Source organism: Schistocerca gregaria, unplaced genomic scaffold, assembly GCF_023897955.1.
Source record: "Schistocerca gregaria isolate iqSchGreg1 unplaced genomic scaffold, iqSchGreg1.2 ptg001608l, whole genome shotgun sequence".
Lineage (NCBI taxonomy): Eukaryota > Metazoa > Arthropoda > Insecta > Orthoptera > Acrididae > Schistocerca > Schistocerca gregaria.
The window spans coordinates 19729-34725 of NW_026062883.1; the positions used below are offsets into that span (position 1 = coordinate 19729).

A 14997-nucleotide genomic window follows, 5' to 3' on the forward strand; every position below is an offset into this window, starting at 1 on the left:
CAGCAGCGGCAAAACGTTTCATTTGTACTACAAAGGTCACTTCGAAATGGAAGTATCTTGGCAATCGCCGTGCCATGTCCACTGGAAGCATCTCTTTAGGCCATCCACAACAAGAAAGTGCCGTGCCCGCCGTATGGTAGCGACGCCACTTGTCTGTAGCTGTCGCAGTTAAGGAGACAGCATCAAGAGACGTTTTCGTGCCGTGACCATGTTTCGAAACCTGGGCTTTCCGTAACCACTAAAGTATCATAGCTGTACCTGTCGGGCGGAGCTAGAATGTTCCATGTAACAGACATATGTGAGCTCAAGAAGGTTGCACTTGTGATGAAGTGGTAGTACGGACTGCGGCCTGCGGAACACGAGTGAAAAACCAAGGAAGCACTGTGATTTCGGGTACTCGTGCACTATCGTCAATGCAACGGCAGCAAGGAGAAACTTTCAAAAATTGCCGTGACCAGGATTCGAACCTGGGTTATTGCGGCCACAACGCAATGTCCTAACCACTAGACGATCACGGCCATGGCCACGGAGGCGCCCACGGAAGCAGCTGGCTGGAATGCAAGTGTCGATACACAGCAAAGCCTAAGCCTAGGCCAAGGTGTACGCCACAGCAGTGGCAGACACGGTCTCCATCACATGCATGCGAGCTAATGAACGTGCCTGCGCTGTCAGTACACTAACTACAGTGGTTAGCTGCATCCACCTCCGTGGCAATGTGTTGCAGACCTCCAAGCCTCTTGACAACAGGTACCGGTATGTGGCTGGATAACAAGTGGATAGACGCCCATCTCTCTCGCCGTCAGGTGTTGCAACGAATCATACTTAACGTGGCTTTGTGCACGCGTCAGCGTAGCGTCAGTCGAGCAAAGTCGAGACAAGTCGCATAAGAGGAGCAACAAAAACGCGCACTTCCGGTACCGGGAATCGAACCCGGGCCTCCTGGGTGAGAGCCAGGTATCCTAGCCACTAGACCACACCGGATAACGACGGCAGCGCTCCTCCAGCGAACGCAGCAGCAACCCACGGTTAATCGACGACAAGTGTAAAAAAATCCACTCTCTCGCGTTATAGAGCGGCGTGCTCCGGACGCATTTCGTGGAGACGAACGCCAGCAATGATGAGAGCAAAAGGCGCCTACAAATCCTGTCGTTGCACCACGCACTGTTCTACGACAATTCACGAAACAGACGCTCACGCCTTGTTGTGCCGTTTTCTTTGCGGGCAATGAGTGCAGCTGTCTACGACACAGGCAACATTACACGTTTGGCACCTGTGGGTTTGGAACCCACGCCTCCAAAGAGACTGGTGCCTGATACCAGCGCCTTAGACCGCTCGGCCACGCTACCTACACAACACGCGCGTCACAAGAGCTGCGTCCTACCCCACGAGAACACACCGCATCGGCACAAAAATGAGACGTCAAAATTGGCAACGGTGGGATTCGAACCCACGCCTCCGAAGAGACTGGTGCCTAAAACCAGCGCCTTAGACCGCTCGGCCACGTTACCGTTGGAGCAGCAGCGGCAAAACGTTTCATTTGTACTACAAAGGTCACTTCGAAATGGAAGTATCTTGGCAATCGCCGTGCCATGTCCACTGGAAGCATCTCTTTAGGCCATCCACAACAAGAAAGTGCCGTGCCCGCCGTATGGTAGCGACGCCACTTGTCTGTAGCTGTCGCAGTTAAGGAGACAGCATCAAGAGACGTTTTCGTGCCGTGACCATGTTTCGAAACCTGGGCTTTCCGTAACCACTAAAGTATCATAGCTGTACCTGTCGGGCGGAGCTAGAATGTTCCATGTAACAGACATATGTGAGCTCAAGAAGGTTGCACTTGTGATGAAGTGGTAGTACGGACTGCGGCCTGCGGAACACGAGTGAAAAACCAAGGAAGCACTGTGATTTCGGGTACTCGTGCACTATCGTCAATGCAACGGCAGCAAGGAGAAACTTTCAAAAATTGCCGTGACCAGGATTCGAACCTGGGTTATTGCGGCCACAACGCAATGTCCTAACCACTAGACGATCACGGCCATGGCCACGGAGGCGCCCACGGAAGCAGCTGGCTGGAATGCAAGTGTCGATACACAGCAAAGCCTAAGCCTAGGCCAAGGTGTACGCCACAGCAGTGGCAGACACGGTCTCCATCACATGCATGCGAGCTAATGAACGTGCCTGCGCTGTCAGTACACTAACTACAGTGGTTAGCTGCATCCACCTCCGTGGCAATGTGTTGCAGACCTCCAAGCCTCTTGACAACAGGTACCGGTATGTGGCTGGATAACAAGTGGATAGACGCCCATCTCTCTCGCCGTCAGGTGTTGCAACGAATCATACTTAACGTGGCTTTGTGCACGCGTCAGCGTAGCGTCAGTCGAGCAAAGTCGAGACAAGTCGCATAAGAGGAGCAACAAAAACGCGCACTTCCGGTACCGGGAATCGAACCCGGGCCTCCTGGGTGAGAGCCAGGTATCCTAGCCACTAGACCACACCGGATAACGACGGCAGCGCTCCTCCAGCGAACGCAGCAGCAACCCACGGTTAATCGACGACAAGTGTAAAAAAATCCACTCTCTCGCGTTATAGAGCGGCGTGCTCCGGACGCATTTCGTGGAGACGAACGCCAGCAATGATGAGAGCAAAAGGCGCCTACAAATCCTGTCGTTGCACCACGCACTGTTCTACGACAATTCACGAAACAGACGCTCACGCCTTGTTGTGCCGTTTTCTTTGCGGGCAATGAGTGCAGCTGTCTACGACACAGGCAACATTACACGTTTGGCACCTGTGGGTTTGGAACCCACGCCTCCAAAGAGACTGGTGCCTGATACCAGCGCCTTAGACCGCTCGGCCACGCTACCTACACAACACGCGCGTCACAAGAGCTGCGTCCTACCCCACGAGAACACACCGCATCGGCACAAAAATGAGACGTCAAAATTGGCAACGGTGGGATTCGAACCCACGCCTCCGAAGAGACTGGTGCCTAAAACCAGCGCCTTAGACCGCTCGGCCACGTTACCGTTGGAGCAGCAGCGGCAAAACGTTTCATTTGTACTACAAAGGTCACTTCGAAATGGAAGTATCTTGGCAATCGCCGTGCCATGTCCACTGGAAGCATCTCTTTAGGCCATCCACAACAAGAAAGTGCCGTGCCCGCCGTATGGTAGCGACGCCACTTGTCTGTAGCTGTCGCAGTTAAGGAGACAGCATCAAGAGACGTTTTCGTGCCGTGACCATGTTTCGAAACCTGGGCTTTCCGTAACCACTAAAGTATCATAGCTGTACCTGTCGGGCGGAGCTAGAATGTTCCATGTAACAGACATATGTGAGCTCAAGAAGGTTGCACTTGTGATGAAGTGGTAGTACGGACTGCGGCCTGCGGAACACGAGTGAAAAACCAAGGAAGCACTGTGATTTCGGGTACTCGTGCACTATCGTCAATGCAACGGCAGCAAGGAGAAACTTTCAAAAATTGCCGTGACCAGGATTCGAACCTGGGTTATTGCGGCCACAACGCAATGTCCTAACCACTAGACGATCACGGCCATGGCCACGGAGGCGCCCACGGAAGCAGCTGGCTGGAATGCAAGTGTCGATACACAGCAAAGCCTAAGCCTAGGCCAAGGTGTACGCCACAGCAGTGGCAGACACGGTCTCCATCACATGCATGCGAGCTAATGAACGTGCCTGCGCTGTCAGTACACTAACTACAGTGGTTAGCTGCATCCACCTCCGTGGCAATGTGTTGCAGACCTCCAAGCCTCTTGACAACAGGTACCGGTATGTGGCTGGATAACAAGTGGATAGACGCCCATCTCTCTCGCCGTCAGGTGTTGCAACGAATCATACTTAACGTGGCTTTGTGCACGCGTCAGCGTAGCGTCAGTCGAGCAAAGTCGAGACAAGTCGCATAAGAGGAGCAACAAAAACGCGCACTTCCGGTACCGGGAATCGAACCCGGGCCTCCTGGGTGAGAGCCAGGTATCCTAGCCACTAGACCACACCGGATAACGACGGCAGCGCTCCTCCAGCGAACGCAGCAGCAACCCACGGTTAATCGACGACAAGTGTAAAAAAATCCACTCTCTCGCGTTATAGAGCGGCGTGCTCCGGACGCATTTCGTGGAGACGAACGCCAGCAATGATGAGAGCAAAAGGCGCCTACAAATCCTGTCGTTGCACCACGCACTGTTCTACGACAATTCACGAAACAGACGCTCACGCCTTGTTGTGCCGTTTTCTTTGCGGGCAATGAGTGCAGCTGTCTACGACACAGGCAACATTACACGTTTGGCACCTGTGGGTTTGGAACCCACGCCTCCAAAGAGACTGGTGCCTGATACCAGCGCCTTAGACCGCTCGGCCACGCTACCTACACAACACGCGCGTCACAAGAGCTGCGTCCTACCCCACGAGAACACACCGCATCGGCACAAAAATGAGACGTCAAAATTGGCAACGGTGGGATTCGAACCCACGCCTCCGAAGAGACTGGTGCCTAAAACCAGCGCCTTAGACCGCTCGGCCACGTTACCGTTGGAGCAGCAGCGGCAAAACGTTTCATTTGTACTACAAAGGTCACTTCGAAATGGAAGTATCTTGGCAATCGCCGTGCCATGTCCACTGGAAGCATCTCTTTAGGCCATCCACAACAAGAAAGTGCCGTGCCCGCCGTATGGTAGCGACGCCACTTGTCTGTAGCTGTCGCAGTTAAGGAGACAGCATCAAGAGACGTTTTCGTGCCGTGACCATGTTTCGAAACCTGGGCTTTCCGTAACCACTAAAGTATCATAGCTGTACCTGTCGGGCGGAGCTAGAATGTTCCATGTAACAGACATATGTGAGCTCAAGAAGGTTGCACTTGTGATGAAGTGGTAGTACGGACTGCGGCCTGCGGAACACGAGTGAAAAACCAAGGAAGCACTGTGATTTCGGGTACTCGTGCACTATCGTCAATGCAACGGCAGCAAGGAGAAACTTTCAAAAATTGCCGTGACCAGGATTCGAACCTGGGTTATTGCGGCCACAACGCAATGTCCTAACCACTAGACGATCACGGCCATGGCCACGGAGGCGCCCACGGAAGCAGCTGGCTGGAATGCAAGTGTCGATACACAGCAAAGCCTAAGCCTAGGCCAAGGTGTACGCCACAGCAGTGGCAGACACGGTCTCCATCACATGCATGCGAGCTAATGAACGTGCCTGCGCTGTCAGTACACTAACTACAGTGGTTAGCTGCATCCACCTCCGTGGCAATGTGTTGCAGACCTCCAAGCCTCTTGACAACAGGTACCGGTATGTGGCTGGATAACAAGTGGATAGACGCCCATCTCTCTCGCCGTCAGGTGTTGCAACGAATCATACTTAACGTGGCTTTGTGCACGCGTCAGCGTAGCGTCAGTCGAGCAAAGTCGAGACAAGTCGCATAAGAGGAGCAACAAAAACGCGCACTTCCGGTACCGGGAATCGAACCCGGGCCTCCTGGGTGAGAGCCAGGTATCCTAGCCACTAGACCACACCGGATAACGACGGCAGCGCTCCTCCAGCGAACGCAGCAGCAACCCACGGTTAATCGACGACAAGTGTAAAAAAATCCACTCTCTCGCGTTATAGAGCGGCGTGCTCCGGACGCATTTCGTGGAGACGAACGCCAGCAATGATGAGAGCAAAAGGCGCCTACAAATCCTGTCGTTGCACCACGCACTGTTCTACGACAATTCACGAAACAGACGCTCACGCCTTGTTGTGCCGTTTTCTTTGCGGGCAATGAGTGCAGCTGTCTACGACACAGGCAACATTACACGTTTGGCACCTGTGGGTTTGGAACCCACGCCTCCAAAGAGACTGGTGCCTGATACCAGCGCCTTAGACCGCTCGGCCACGCTACCTACACAACACGCGCGTCACAAGAGCTGCGTCCTACCCCACGAGAACACACCGCATCGGCACAAAAATGAGACGTCAAAATTGGCAACGGTGGGATTCGAACCCACGCCTCCGAAGAGACTGGTGCCTAAAACCAGCGCCTTAGACCGCTCGGCCACGTTACCGTTGGAGCAGCAGCGGCAAAACGTTTCATTTGTACTACAAAGGTCACTTCGAAATGGAAGTATCTTGGCAATCGCCGTGCCATGTCCACTGGAAGCATCTCTTTAGGCCATCCACAACAAGAAAGTGCCGTGCCCGCCGTATGGTAGCGACGCCACTTGTCTGTAGCTGTCGCAGTTAAGGAGACAGCATCAAGAGACGTTTTCGTGCCGTGACCATGTTTCGAAACCTGGGCTTTCCGTAACCACTAAAGTATCATAGCTGTACCTGTCGGGCGGAGCTAGAATGTTCCATGTAACAGACATATGTGAGCTCAAGAAGGTTGCACTTGTGATGAAGTGGTAGTACGGACTGCGGCCTGCGGAACACGAGTGAAAAACCAAGGAAGCACTGTGATTTCGGGTACTCGTGCACTATCGTCAATGCAACGGACAGCAAGGAGAAACTTTCAAAAATTGCCGTGACCAGGATTCGAACCTGGGTTATTGCGGCCACAACGCAATGTCCTAACCACTAGACGATCACGGCCATGGCCACGGAGGCGCCCACGGAAGCAGCTGGCTGGAATGCAAGTGTCGATACACAGCAAAGCCTAAGCCTAGGCCAAGGTGTACGCCACAGCAGTGGCAGACACGGTCTCCATCACATGCATGCGAGCTAATGAACGTGCCTGCGCTGTCAGTACACTAACTACAGTGGTTAGCTGCATCCACCTCCGTGGCAATGTGTTGCAGACCTCCAAGCCTCTTGACAACAGGTACCGGTATGTGGCTGGATAACAAGTGGATAGACGCCCATCTCTCTCGCCGTCAGGTGTTGCAACGAATCATACTTAACGTGGCTTTGTGCACGCGTCAGCGTAGCGTCAGTCGAGCAAAGTCGAGACAAGTCGCATAAGAGGAGCAACAAAAACGCGCACTTCCGGTACCGGGAATCGAACCCGGGCCTCCTGGGTGAGAGCCAGGTATCCTAGCCACTAGACCACACCGGATAACGACGGCAGCGCTCCTCCAGCGAACGCAGCAGCAACCCACGGGTAATCGACGACAAGTGTAAAAAAATCCACTCTCTCGCGTTATAGAGCGGCGTGCTCCGGACGCATTTCGTGGAGACGAACGCCAGCAATGATGAGAGCAAAAGGCGCCTACAAATCCTGTCGTTGCACCACGCACTGTTCTACGACAATTCACGAAACAGACGCTCACGCCTTGTTGTGCCGTTTTCTTTGCGGGCAATGAGTGCAGCTGTCTACGACACAGGCAACATTACACGTTTGGCACCTGTGGGTTTGGAACCCACGCCTCCAAAGAGACTGGTGCCTGATACCAGCGCCTTAGACCGCTCGGCCACGCTACCTACACAACACGCGCGTCACAAGAGCTGCGTCCTACCCCACGAGAACACACCGCATCGGCACAAAAATGAGACGTCAAAATTGGCAACGGTGGGATTCGAACCCACGCCTCCGAAGAGACTGGTGCCTAAAACCAGCGCCTTAGACCGCTCGGCCACGTTACCGTTGGAGCAGCAGCGGCAAAACGTTTCATTTGTACTACAAAGGTCACTTCGAAATGGAAGTATCTTGGCAATCGCCGTGCCATGTCCACTGGAAGCATCTCTTTAGGCCATCCACAACAAGAAAGTGCCGTGCCCGCCGTATGGTAGCGACGCCACTTGTCTGTAGCTGTCGCAGTTAAGGAGACAGCATCAAGAGACGTTTTCGTGCCGTGACCATGTTTCGAAACCTGGGCTTTCCGTAACCACTAAAGTATCATAGCTGTACCTGTCGGGCGGAGCTAGAATGTTCCATGTAACAGACATATGTGAGCTCAAGAAGGTTGCACTTGTGATGAAGTGGTAGTACGGACTGCGGCCTGCGGAACCACGAGTGAAAAACCAAGGAAGCACTGTGATTTCGGGGTACTCGTGCACTATCGTCAATGCAACGGCAGCAAGGAGAAACTTTCAAAAATTGCCGTGACCAGGATTCGAACCTGGGTTATTGCGGCCACAACGCAATGTCCTAACCACTAGACGATCACGGCCATGGCCACGGAGGCGCCCACGGAAGCAGCTGGCTGGAATGCAAGTGTCGATACACAGCAAAGCCTAAGCCTAGGCCAAGGTGTACGCCACAGCAGTGGCAGACACGGTCTCCATCACATGCATGCGAGCTAATGAACGTGCCTGCGCTGTCAGTACACTAACTACAGTGGTTAGCTGCATCCACCTCCGTGGCAATGTGTTGCAGACCTCCAAGCCTCTTGACAACAGGTACCGGTATGTGGCTGGATAACAAGTGGATAGACGCCCATCTCTCTCGCCGTCAGGTGTTGCAACGAATCATACTTAACGTGGCTTTGTGCACGCGTCAGCGTAGCGTCAGTCGAGCAAAGTCGAGACAAGTCGCATAAGAGGAGCAACAAAAACGCGCACTTCCGGTACCGGGAATCGAACCCGGGCCTCCTGGGTGAGAGCCAGGTATCCTAGCCACTAGACCACACCGGATAACGACGGCAGCGCTCCTCCAGCGAACGCAGCAGCAACCCACGGTTAATCGACGACAAGTGTAAAAAAATCCACTCTCTCGCGTTATAGAGCGGCGTGCTCCGGACGCATTTCGTGGAGACGAACGCCAGCAATGATGAGAGCAAAAGGCGCCTACAAATCCTGTCGTTGCACCACGCACTGTTCTACGACAATTCACGAAACAGACGCTCACGCCTTGTTGTGCCGTTTTCTTTGCGGGCAATGAGTGCAGCTGTCTACGACACAGGCAACATTACACGTTTGGCACCTGTGGGTTTGGAACCCACGCCTCCAAAGAGACTGGTGCCTGATACCAGCGCCTTAGACCGCTCGGCCACGCTACCTACACAACACGCGCGTCACAAGAGCTGCGTCCTACCCCACGAGAACACACCGCATCGGCACAAAAATGAGACGTCAAAATTGGCAACGGTGGGATTCGAACCCACGCCTCCGAAGAGACTGGTGCCTAAAACCAGCGCCTTAGACCGCTCGGCCACGTTACCGTTGGAGCAGCAGCGGCAAAACGTTTCATTTGTACTACAAAGGTCACTTCGAAATGGAAGTATCTTGGCAATCGCCGTGCCATGTCCACTGGAAGCATCTCTTTAGGCCATCCACAACAAGAAAGTGCCGTGCCCGCCGTATGGTAGCGACGCCACTTGTCTGTAGCTGTCGCAGTTAAGGAGACAGCATCAAGAGACGTTTTCGTGCCGTGACCATGTTTCGAAACCTGGGCTTTCCGTAACCACTAAAGTATCATAGCTGTACCTGTCGGGCGGAGCTAGAATGTTCCATGTAACAGACATATGTGAGCTCAAGAAGGTTGCACTTGTGATGAAGTGGTAGTACGGACTGCGGCCTGCGGAACACGAGTGAAAAACCAAGGAAGCACTGTGATTTCGGGTACTCGTGCACTATCGTCAATGCAACGGCAGCAAGGAGAAACTTTCAAAAATTGCCGTGACCAGGATTCGAACCTGGGTTATTGCGGCCACAACGCAATGTCCTAACCACTAGACGATCACGGCCATGGCCACGGAGGCGCCCACGGAAGCAGCTGGCTGGAATGCAAGTGTCGATACACAGCAAAGCCTAAGCCTAGGCCAAGGTGTACGCCACAGCAGTGGCAGACACGGTCTCCATCACATGCATGCGAGCTAATGAACGTGCCTGCGCTGTCAGTACACTAACTACAGTGGTTAGCTGCATCCACCTCCGTGGCAATGTGTTGCAGACCTCCAAGCCTCTTGACAACAGGTACCGGTATGTGGCTGGATAACAAGTGGATAGACGCCCATCTCTCTCGCCGTCAGGTGTTGCAACGAATCATACTTAACGTGGCTTTGTGCACGCGTCAGCGTAGCGTCAGTCGAGCAAAGTCGAGACAAGTCGCATAAGAGGAGCAACAAAAACGCGCACTTCCGGTACCGGGAATCGAACCCGGGCCTCCTGGGTGAGAGCCAGGTATCCTAGCCACTAGACCACACCGGATAACGACGGCAGCGCTCCTCCAGCGAACGCAGCAGCAACCCACGGGTAATCGACGACAAGTGTAAAAAAATCCACTCTCTCGCGTTATAGAGCGGCGTGCTCCGGACGCATTTTCGTGGAGACGAACGCCAGCAATGATGAGAGCAAAAGGCGCCTACAAATCCTGTCGTTGCACCACGCACTGTTCTACGACAATTCACGAAACAGACGCTCACGCCTTGTTGTGCCGTTTTCTTTGCGGGCAATGAGTGCAGCTGTCTACGACACAGGCAACATTACACGTTTGGCACCTGTGGGTTTGGAACCCACGCCTCCAAAGAGACTGGTGCCTGATACCAGCGCCTTAGACCGCTCGGCCACGCTACCTACACAACACGCGCGTCACAAGAGCTGCGTCCTACCCCACGAGAACACACCGCATCGGCACAAAAATGAGACGTCAAAATTGGCAACGGTGGGATTCGAACCCACGCCTCCGAAGAGACTGGTGCCTAAAACCAGCGCCTTAGACCGCTCGGCCACGTTACCGTTGGAGCAGCAGCGGCAAAACGTTTCATTTGTACTACAAAGGTCACTTCGAAATGGAAGTATCTTGGCAATCGCCGTGCCATGTCCACTGGAAGCATCTCTTTAGGCCATCCACAACAAGAAAGTGCCGTGCCCGCCGTATGGTAGCGACGCCACTTGTCTGTAGCTGTCGCAGTTAAGGAGACAGCATCAAGAGGACGTTTTCGTGCCGTGACCATGTTTCGAAACCTGGGCTTTCCGTAACCACTAAAGTATCATAGCTGTACCTGTCGGGCGGAGCTAGAATGTTCCATGTAACAGACATATGTGAGCTCAAGAAGGTTGCACTTGTGATGAAGTGGTAGTACGGACTGCGGCCTGCGGAACACGAGTGAAAAACCAAGGAAGCACTGTGATTTCGGGTACTCGTGCACTATCGTCAATGCAACGGCAGCAAGGAGAAACTTTCAAAAATTGCCGTGACCAGGATTCGAACCTGGGTTATTGCGGCCACAACGCAATGTCCTAACCACTAGACGATCACGGCCATGGCCACGGAGGCGCCCACGGAAGCAGCTGGCTGGAATGCAAGTGTCGATACACAGCAAAGCCTAAGCCTAGGCCAAGGTGTACGCCACAGCAGTGGCAGACACGGTCTCCATCACATGCATGCGAGCTAATGAACGTGCCTGCGCTGTCAGTACACTAACTACAGTGGTTAGCTGCATCCACCTCCGTGGCAATGTGTTGCAGACCTCCAAGCCTCTTGACAACAGGTACCGGTATGTGGCTGGATAACAAGTGGATAGACGCCCATCTCTCTCGCCGTCAGGTGTTGCAACGAATCATACTTAACGTGGCTTTGTGCACGCGTCAGCGTAGCGTCAGTCGAGCAAAGTCGAGACAAGTCGCATAAGAGGAGCAACAAAAACGCGCACTTCCGGTACCGGGAATCGAACCCGGGCCTCCTGGGTGAGAGCCAGGTATCCTAGCCACTAGACCACACCGGATAACGACGGCAGCGCTCCTCCAGCGAACGCAGCAGCAACCCACGGTTAATCGACGACAAGTGTAAAAAAATCCACTCTCTCGCGTTATAGAGCGGCGTGCTCCGGACGCATTTCGTGGAGACGAACGCCAGCAATGATGAGAGCAAAAGGCGCCTACAAATCCTGTCGTTGCACCACGCACTGTTCTACGACAATTCACGAAACAGACGCTCACGCCTTGTTGTGCCGTTTTCTTTGCGGGCAATGAGTGCAGCTGTCTACGACACAGGCAACATTACACGTTTGGCACCTGTGGGTTTGGAACCCACGCCTCCAAAGAGACTGGTGCCTGATACCAGCGCCTTAGACCGCTCGGCCACGCTACCTACACAACACGCGCGTCACAAGAGCTGCGTCCTACCCCACGAGAACACACCGCATCGGCACAAAAATGAGACGTCAAAATTGGCAACGGTGGGATTCGAACCCACGCCTCCGAAGAGACTGGTGCCTAAAACCAGCGCCTTAGACCGCTCGGCCACGTTACCGTTGGAGCAGCAGCGGCAAAACGTTTCATTTGTACTACAAAGGTCACTTCGAAATGGAAGTATCTTGGCAATCGCCGTGCCATGTCCACTGGAAGCATCTCTTTAGGCCATCCACAACAAGAAAGTGCCGTGCCCGCCGTATGGTAGCGACGCCACTTGTCTGTAGCTGTCGCAGTTAAGGAGACAGCATCAAGAGACGTTTTCGTGCCGTGACCATGTTTCGAAACCTGGGCTTTCCGTAACCACTAAAGTATCATAGCTGTACCTGTCGGGCGGAGCTAGAATGTTCCATGTAACAGACATATGTGAGCTCAAGAAGGTTGCACTTGTGATGAAGTGGTAGTACGGACTGCGGCCTGCGGAACACGAGTGAAAAACCAAGGAAGCACTGTGATTTCGGGTACTCGTGCACTATCGTCAATGCAACGGCAGCAAGGAGAAACTTTCAAAAATTGCCGTGACCAGGATTCGAACCTGGGTTATTGCGGCCACAACGCAATGTCCTAACCACTAGACGATCACGGCCATGGCCACGGAGGCGCCCACGGAAGCAGCTGGCTGGAATGCAAGTGTCGATACACAGCAAAGCCTAAGCCTAGGCCAAGGTGTACGCCACAGCAGTGGCAGACACGGTCTCCATCACATGCATGCGAGCTAATGAACGTGCCTGCGCTGTCAGTACACTAACTACAGTGGTTAGCTGCATCCACCTCCGTGGCAATGTGTTGCAGACCTCCAAGCCTCTTGACAACAGGTACCGGTATGTGGCTGGATAACAAGTGGATAGACGCCCATCTCTCTCGCCGTCAGGTGTTGCAACGAATCATACTTAACGTGGCTTTGTGCACGCGTCAGCGTAGCGTCAGTCGAGCAAAGTCGAGACAAGTCGCATAAGAGGAGCAACAAAAACGCGCACTTCCGGTACCGGGAATCGAACCCGGGCCTCCTGGGTGAGAGCCAGGTATCCTAGCCACTAGACCACACCGGATAACGACGGCAGCGCTCCTCCAGCGAACGCAGCAGCAACCCACGGGTAATCGACGACAAGTGTAAAAAAATCCACTCTCTCGCGTTATAGAGCGGCGTGCTCCGGACGCATTTCGTGGAGACGAACGCCAGCAATGATGAGAGCAAAAGGCGCCTACAAATCCTGTCGTTGCACCACGCACTGTTCTACGACAATTCACGAAACAGACGCTCACGCCTTGTTGTGCCGTTTTCTTTGCGGGCAATGAGTGCAGCTGTCTACGACACAGGCAACATTACACGTTTGGCACCTGTGGGTTTGGAACCCACGCCTCCAAAGAGACTGGTGCCTGATACCAGCGCCTTAGACCGCTCGGCCACGCTACCTACACAACACGCGCGTCACAAGAGCTGCGTCCTACCCCACGAGAAACACACCGCATCGGCACAAAAATGAGACGTCAAAATTGGCAACGGTGGGATTCGAACCCACGCCTCCGAAGAGACTGGTGCCTAAAACCAGCGCCTTAGACCGCTCGGCCACGTTACCGTTGGAGCAGCAGCGGCAAAACGTTTCATTTGTACTACAAAGGTCACTTCGAAATGGGAAGTATCTTGGCAATCGCCGTGCCATGTCCACTGGAAGCATCTCTTTAGGCCATCCACAACAAGAAAGTGCCGTGCCCGCCGTATGGTAGCGACGCCACTTGTCTGTAGCTGTCGCAGTTAAGGAGACAGCATCAAGAGACGTTTTCGTGCCGTGACCATGTTTCGAAACCTGGGCTTTCCGTAACCACTAAAGTATCATAGCTGTACCTGTCGGGCGGAGCTAGAATGTTCCATGTAACAGACATATGTGAGCTCAAGAAGGTTGCACTTGTGATGAAGTGGTAGTACGGACTGCGGCCTGCGGAACACGAGTGAAAAACCAAGGAAGCACTGTGATTTCGGGTACTCGTGCACTATCGTCAATGCAACGGCAGCAAGGAGAAACTTTCAAAAATTGCCGTGACCAGGATTCGAACCTGGGTTATTGCGGCCACAACGCAATGTCCTAACCACTAGACGATCACGGCCATGGCCACGGAGGCGCCCACGGAAGCAGCTGGCTGGAATGCAAGTGTCGATACACAGCAAAGCCTAAGCCTAGGCCAAGGTGTACGCCACAGCAGTGGCAGACACGGTCTCCATCACATGCATGCGAGCTAATGAACGTGCCTGCGCTGTCAGTACACTAACTACAGTGGTTAGCTGCATCCACCTCCGTGGCAATGTGTTGCAGACCTCCAAGCCTCTTGACAACAGGTACCGGTATGTGGCTGGATAACAAGTGGATAGACGCCCATCTCTCTCGCCGTCAGGTGTTGCAACGAATCATACTTAACGTGGCTTTGTGCACGCGTCAGCGTAGCGTCAGTCGAGCAAAGTCGAGACAAGTCGCATAAGAGGAGCAACAAAAACGCGCACTTCCGGTACCGGGAATCGAACCCGGGCCTCCTGGGTGAGAGCCAGGTATCCTAGCCACTAGACCACACCGGATAACGACGGCAGCGCTCCTCCAGCGAACGCAGCAGCAACCCACGGTTAATCGACGACAAGTGTAAAAAAATCCACTCTCTCGCGTTATAGAGCGGCGTGCTCCGGACGCATTTCGTGGAGACGAACGCCAGCAATGATGAGAGCAAAAGGCGCCTACAAATCCTGTCGTTGCACCACGCACTGTTCTACGACAATTCACGAAACAGACGCTCACGCCTTGTTGTGCCGTTTTCTTTGCGGGCAATGAGTGCAGCTGTCTACGACACAGGCAACATTACACGTTTGGCACCTGTGGGTTTGGAACCCACGCCTCCAAAGAGACTGGTGCCTGATACCAGCGCCTTAGACCGCTCGGCCACGCTACCTACACAACA

General features: G+C 53.8%; 29 non-coding genes across 29 annotated transcripts; all 29 read right to left on the minus strand.

The window, feature by feature from the left end:
• Positions 1-446: 446 nt before the first annotated feature.
• Trnah-gug (transfer RNA histidin (anticodon GUG)) lies at positions 447-518 on the minus strand. The gene has a single exon. It is a non-coding gene; the product is annotated as a tRNA-His (tRNA).
• Positions 519-909: 391 nt separating this feature from the next.
• Trnae-cuc (transfer RNA glutamic acid (anticodon CUC)) lies at positions 910-981 on the minus strand. The gene has a single exon. It is a non-coding gene; the product is annotated as a tRNA-Glu (tRNA).
• A 445-nt stretch (positions 982-1426) lies between these two features.
• Positions 1427-1508, minus strand: Trnal-uag (transfer RNA leucine (anticodon UAG)). The gene has a single exon. It is a non-coding gene; the product is annotated as a tRNA-Leu (tRNA).
• Positions 1509-1961: 453 nt separating this feature from the next.
• On the minus strand, positions 1962-2033 carry Trnah-gug (transfer RNA histidin (anticodon GUG)). The gene has a single exon. It is a non-coding gene; the product is annotated as a tRNA-His (tRNA).
• Positions 2034-2424: 391 nt separating this feature from the next.
• On the minus strand, positions 2425-2496 carry Trnae-cuc (transfer RNA glutamic acid (anticodon CUC)). Its single transcript has one exon. It is a non-coding gene; the product is annotated as a tRNA-Glu (tRNA).
• Positions 2497-2941: 445 nt separating this feature from the next.
• Positions 2942-3023, minus strand: Trnal-uag (transfer RNA leucine (anticodon UAG)). The gene has a single exon. It is a non-coding gene; the product is annotated as a tRNA-Leu (tRNA).
• Positions 3024-3476: 453 nt separating this feature from the next.
• Trnah-gug (transfer RNA histidin (anticodon GUG)) lies at positions 3477-3548 on the minus strand. Its single transcript has one exon. It is a non-coding gene; the product is annotated as a tRNA-His (tRNA).
• A 391-nt stretch (positions 3549-3939) lies between these two features.
• On the minus strand, positions 3940-4011 carry Trnae-cuc (transfer RNA glutamic acid (anticodon CUC)). The gene has a single exon. It is a non-coding gene; the product is annotated as a tRNA-Glu (tRNA).
• A 445-nt stretch (positions 4012-4456) lies between these two features.
• Trnal-uag (transfer RNA leucine (anticodon UAG)) lies at positions 4457-4538 on the minus strand. The gene has a single exon. It is a non-coding gene; the product is annotated as a tRNA-Leu (tRNA).
• Positions 4539-4991: 453 nt separating this feature from the next.
• Trnah-gug (transfer RNA histidin (anticodon GUG)) lies at positions 4992-5063 on the minus strand. The gene has a single exon. It is a non-coding gene; the product is annotated as a tRNA-His (tRNA).
• A 391-nt stretch (positions 5064-5454) lies between these two features.
• Positions 5455-5526, minus strand: Trnae-cuc (transfer RNA glutamic acid (anticodon CUC)). Its single transcript has one exon. It is a non-coding gene; the product is annotated as a tRNA-Glu (tRNA).
• Positions 5527-5971: 445 nt separating this feature from the next.
• On the minus strand, positions 5972-6053 carry Trnal-uag (transfer RNA leucine (anticodon UAG)). Its single transcript has one exon. It is a non-coding gene; the product is annotated as a tRNA-Leu (tRNA).
• Positions 6054-6507: 454 nt separating this feature from the next.
• Trnah-gug (transfer RNA histidin (anticodon GUG)) lies at positions 6508-6579 on the minus strand. Its single transcript has one exon. It is a non-coding gene; the product is annotated as a tRNA-His (tRNA).
• Positions 6580-6970: 391 nt separating this feature from the next.
• Trnae-cuc (transfer RNA glutamic acid (anticodon CUC)) lies at positions 6971-7042 on the minus strand. The gene has a single exon. It is a non-coding gene; the product is annotated as a tRNA-Glu (tRNA).
• Positions 7043-7487: 445 nt separating this feature from the next.
• Trnal-uag (transfer RNA leucine (anticodon UAG)) lies at positions 7488-7569 on the minus strand. The gene has a single exon. It is a non-coding gene; the product is annotated as a tRNA-Leu (tRNA).
• Positions 7570-8024: 455 nt separating this feature from the next.
• Positions 8025-8096, minus strand: Trnah-gug (transfer RNA histidin (anticodon GUG)). Its single transcript has one exon. It is a non-coding gene; the product is annotated as a tRNA-His (tRNA).
• A 391-nt stretch (positions 8097-8487) lies between these two features.
• On the minus strand, positions 8488-8559 carry Trnae-cuc (transfer RNA glutamic acid (anticodon CUC)). Its single transcript has one exon. It is a non-coding gene; the product is annotated as a tRNA-Glu (tRNA).
• A 445-nt stretch (positions 8560-9004) lies between these two features.
• On the minus strand, positions 9005-9086 carry Trnal-uag (transfer RNA leucine (anticodon UAG)). The gene has a single exon. It is a non-coding gene; the product is annotated as a tRNA-Leu (tRNA).
• A 453-nt stretch (positions 9087-9539) lies between these two features.
• Trnah-gug (transfer RNA histidin (anticodon GUG)) lies at positions 9540-9611 on the minus strand. The gene has a single exon. It is a non-coding gene; the product is annotated as a tRNA-His (tRNA).
• A 391-nt stretch (positions 9612-10002) lies between these two features.
• Trnae-cuc (transfer RNA glutamic acid (anticodon CUC)) lies at positions 10003-10074 on the minus strand. Its single transcript has one exon. It is a non-coding gene; the product is annotated as a tRNA-Glu (tRNA).
• A 446-nt stretch (positions 10075-10520) lies between these two features.
• Positions 10521-10602, minus strand: Trnal-uag (transfer RNA leucine (anticodon UAG)). The gene has a single exon. It is a non-coding gene; the product is annotated as a tRNA-Leu (tRNA).
• Positions 10603-11056: 454 nt separating this feature from the next.
• Trnah-gug (transfer RNA histidin (anticodon GUG)) lies at positions 11057-11128 on the minus strand. Its single transcript has one exon. It is a non-coding gene; the product is annotated as a tRNA-His (tRNA).
• A 391-nt stretch (positions 11129-11519) lies between these two features.
• Positions 11520-11591, minus strand: Trnae-cuc (transfer RNA glutamic acid (anticodon CUC)). Its single transcript has one exon. It is a non-coding gene; the product is annotated as a tRNA-Glu (tRNA).
• A 445-nt stretch (positions 11592-12036) lies between these two features.
• On the minus strand, positions 12037-12118 carry Trnal-uag (transfer RNA leucine (anticodon UAG)). The gene has a single exon. It is a non-coding gene; the product is annotated as a tRNA-Leu (tRNA).
• A 453-nt stretch (positions 12119-12571) lies between these two features.
• Trnah-gug (transfer RNA histidin (anticodon GUG)) lies at positions 12572-12643 on the minus strand. The gene has a single exon. It is a non-coding gene; the product is annotated as a tRNA-His (tRNA).
• A 391-nt stretch (positions 12644-13034) lies between these two features.
• On the minus strand, positions 13035-13106 carry Trnae-cuc (transfer RNA glutamic acid (anticodon CUC)). Its single transcript has one exon. It is a non-coding gene; the product is annotated as a tRNA-Glu (tRNA).
• Positions 13107-13552: 446 nt separating this feature from the next.
• Positions 13553-13634, minus strand: Trnal-uag (transfer RNA leucine (anticodon UAG)). The gene has a single exon. It is a non-coding gene; the product is annotated as a tRNA-Leu (tRNA).
• Positions 13635-14088: 454 nt separating this feature from the next.
• Trnah-gug (transfer RNA histidin (anticodon GUG)) lies at positions 14089-14160 on the minus strand. Its single transcript has one exon. It is a non-coding gene; the product is annotated as a tRNA-His (tRNA).
• A 391-nt stretch (positions 14161-14551) lies between these two features.
• Positions 14552-14623, minus strand: Trnae-cuc (transfer RNA glutamic acid (anticodon CUC)). Its single transcript has one exon. It is a non-coding gene; the product is annotated as a tRNA-Glu (tRNA).
• Between the last annotated feature and the right edge of the window lie 374 nt (positions 14624-14997).